Source organism: Carlito syrichta, unplaced genomic scaffold, assembly GCF_000164805.1.
Source record: "Carlito syrichta isolate Samal-C Ts95f unplaced genomic scaffold, Tarsius_syrichta-2.0.1 Scaffold302428, whole genome shotgun sequence".
Taxonomy (NCBI): Eukaryota; Metazoa; Chordata; class Mammalia; order Primates; family Tarsiidae; genus Carlito; species Carlito syrichta.
The window spans coordinates 131,909-136,083 of NW_007246524.1; positions in this window are offsets into that span (position 1 = coordinate 131,909).

The following is a 4,175-nucleotide window of genomic DNA, read 5'->3' on the forward strand; positions in this document are numbered from 1 at the left end:
GAAGATCTCTTGTAATTAGCAGATTATAATTATTAAATCATGTACTTTGGAAGTAGACTAACTGCATTTAAAGTCTGTGCTTCCAGAGAAGAATTGGAAGACATAGACCTTACTAAGTTCCCACCATTAGATCATGTCCCCTCTCTACAATCAAACATCTTTACAACCATCAAATTCTTCATCAATCTTAGCATAAAAGTACGCAGATTTCCCTATTTCTTTGGGTCTTCACTCACTTCTAAAGGCTCCCATGCCATGTAAAACTTGTATTAAATACATTTGCATGCTTTTTCCTTGTTAAAAAAAAATCTCATTTCATTACTTACAATCTGTGTGACTTTAGACAAATGATGTGCTCTCTCTGACCTCTATTTATTTTCTGTGATGTTGGACTATTAACAGTACTTAAAACATAGGGTAGTCATGAGGAGTGCTTAAATAGTACTTGGCTTTACATACTGAGCACAGTACTCATTTTTACCAGTCAGAATTATTTCTTCCTCCAGAAAATAAGTTCCAAAGGAAATCAACCTAGAGGAATATCTAACTCATAACTCATAGTAGGTACTCAATAAATATTTCTGAGATAAATAACTGAATAAACGTATCATTAGATCTTGTTTTCTAATAAAATCTGAGTCTCTCTCTTTGATTGTTGTGGTTAGTATCTATATATAAATACTTTAATTACTGTTATTAACAGATGTATTTCTTTCTTTTTGTGTGTTTTGGCTGCAGTTGATTTCCACAGATGGTTTTTTATTTGCATTTTGTTTTTACTTAATATGGACAGCTTTCTCTCCATCTTCTATCTGTTCTGCTATAGAAAAACTTGTTTTTTTCTAATCTGGAAGTAATTTGTCTTTGTCTTCTGAGCTACTGTTTGAGGGTTTCTAGTCTATTCCTCTATAGCCTGAGGGTGCAGTGAGGGGGGAGGTGTGAGCAGGAGGGGTGTCTGACTGCCATCTTTACTCCAGAACCTGGTCTCTGCTATCTCCTCCAGTACCTATCCAGGAACCAGGCATACCACCCCTGCCTCTGATTCATATTTCAAAATATCTCCTATTACAAATTTATTTTTATTTTTTGAGTTTGAGTCTCACTCTGCTGCTCAGGCTGGAGAGCAGTGGCATGATCATGGCTCGCCACAACCTCAACCTTCTGGGCTCAGGCTATCCTTCTTTCTCAGTCTCCCGAGTAGCTGGGACTATAGGCACATACCAACACACTTGGCCAGTTTAAAAAAATTTTTTTCCTCAAATTTCTACACTCAAGCAATCTTTCCACCTTGGCCTCCCATCCTATTAGAAATTTTAAACTTGCAATGTATTTATTTTATATTTGTCAGTTAACTATCTTTCTTAGTAAACTATCAGCTGCATAATACCAGGGACTGTGTCTGCTTTTTTGATCACTCTATATCTAGCGCTTGACACAGTCTCCACAATAAGAAGCTGGAATGTTCTGAAGTCACAAAGAACTGGTTTTGAGTACTGCTCAGTGGTGCAGACATACAGATGTGTGTCTTTAAGCAATGTGTAGACTCTCTCTCAGCCACAGTTTCCCTAGTTGTAAAATGCATATGATAATAGTATCCTCTCCACGGCATTTTTTTGGAGAACATAATGTGATTGGGTTACATAAACACTCACTAAGGACTGGCCAATCTTAATTACTAAATATTCCTCTTTTTTTTGAGTCAGGGTCTCATTATCACCCAGGCTGAAGTGCAGTGACATTATCACAGCTCATTGCAGCCTCAACTTCTTGGATTCAGGCCATCCTTCCACCTCAACCTCCTGAGTAGATGGGACTATAGGCACACGTCACCACGCCTGGCTAATCTTTTTAATTTTTAGAGTCAAGTTCTCACTATGTTGCGCAGGCTGGTCTCAAACTCCTGGGCTCAAGCAACTTTCCTGCCTCTGACTTCCAAAGTACTGGAATTACAGGTGTGAATGAAAGCACCCAACCTTAATTATTAAATATTCTAAAATAAATGAATGAATAAATGATAAAAATTCCATGAGTTCCAGTCCCTTCCTGATTCTTGGCTGCTCTCTCCCAGAACCTATTGCCCAGCTCTGAACCCCTTCTTTTCCTCCTAATCAGGATCACCAGCACCAGTTCCAGACAGACATCCCTTCAGACCACCTGGCCCCTGCTGGGGCTGGCCTTATCTCAAGAGATGAACAGGATCTCCACTATGCCTTCCTATGTTTCCACAAGCGTCAGCTTCCGGAACAGGAGATCACCAACACCGAGTATTCAGAAATCAAGACACACAAGTGAGGAACTGCCCAAAGTCATGGGCTTGACTGGAGAGTACACGGCCTCTCTCAGAGTATTAGTTGACTAGGGCAGTCATAACAAAGTGCCCTGGAGAGGGTGACATAAGCACAGACATTTATTTTCTTATAGTTTTATTTTTTTATTTCAATTTTTTTCTGTTGTTGTTGAAAAGTTGTGGGGTACAAGTCAGGATTAGGTACATAAGTAGTTTGTGTGCTGGTGAAGTTTGGGACCCCAACAGCTCCTCACTTCCCCTGATTTAGGGTCAGGTCCCCTTAATGATTTTACATGTCTCCCTTCCCTTCTCCTGGCACTATACCGCTACTACTGATCCCTCTCTTACAGTATTGAATAAATGCTCAAGACCCACTTACAAATGAGAACATGTGATATTCAGTTCTTGAAGTCTGAGAACAGATGTTATCAGCATTGGTTTCTTCTTCTCCCCCTTTCACTCATCCCCCACCCCTTCTCCTTCTTCTTTGAGTCAGAGTGTCACTCCATCACCCAGGCTGGAGTGCAGTGGCATGCTCACAGCCACCCCAGCATCATCCTGCTGGGCTCCAGCGATCCTTTCACCTCAGCCTTCCAAGTAGCTGGAGCTACAGGCACATGCTACTGCGCCCGGCTAATTTTTTACTTATTGTAGCGACAAGGTCTCGACAAGTTGCCTGGGCTGGCCTTGAACCCGTGGACTCAGGCAGTCCACTTGCCTTGGTCTCCCAAAGTGCTGGGATTACAAGCTGAGCCACCAAGCCTGGCCATTGTTTTTTTCTAAGGTCCCTCTCCTTTGCTTATCAATGCCATCTCCCCTTTGTGTCTTCACTTGGTCTTTCCTCTGAGGGTGACCCAATCGCCTCTTCTTATGAGGACCCTAGTCATATTGGATATGACCTCATTTTAACAAAATTATTTCTTTAACGACCTTATCTACAAATACAGTCAAATTCAGAGGTACTGGCATTAGTACTTCCAACAGAGCAGATTTGTAAAGGGCACAATTTAGCCCACAACCCTGTGTCCGATTCTTTAAATATTAATAGACTTCTTGACAATGAGCTATATGAATTCCGTGGCATATGTGACAGACCACAGGACTTGCATCCAAGAAAACTGAGTTCAAATCCAACTATGCTATCTGTTATTGAGCAAGCCATTTTATCTCCCAGTTCTGTGAAGCAGGAAAATAATTTCTATCTAGCCAGATTATTGTGACAGGTCACATAAAACAGCTAACAGAAGTCTTGACACAAAGCTTTTCATAAAGTCTGTATTATTCTGAATGCATGCTTTGTATCTTGCTTCTGCTAACTGCTTGACAGAAAGTTTCTGCTGAAAATTTATCCTAAGACTAGGAAAGACTAGTTCCAGAGGCCATAGCACCAGGTTTCTATGTCACTTCCTGCTCAAAACTCTTCATGACTCCCCAGAATAAAGTTTATGTCCATCATCTTTCTGCTCAAAACTTTTTACCTTGACTTTGTCTGTGCAGATCTCTTCTCCCTTATTCCTCAGCAGTCACCCATATCTTATATCCATTTCAGCAGCTTCCTTTTAGATATCCCAGCCTCTACTCCTCCAGTGAAATGGAAGGATACAAATGAAGACCAATGATTAAGGCCAATTCTTAAGAATAAGTGCAGCAGTGGGGGGGTGGGGGCTGGCAGACTACAAGACTACATGTCAAAGACTACAATTAAGCTGGGCTCGGTGGCTCAGCCTGTAATCCCATGCCTTTGGGAGGCTGAGGTGAGGGGATTGCCTGAGCCCGTGGGTTCGAGACCCGCCTGGGCAGCGGGACCTCATCTCTACAATAAATAAAAAAAATCAGCCGGGTGTGGTAGCGCATGCCTGTAATTCCGGCTACTTGGAAAGGCTGAGGC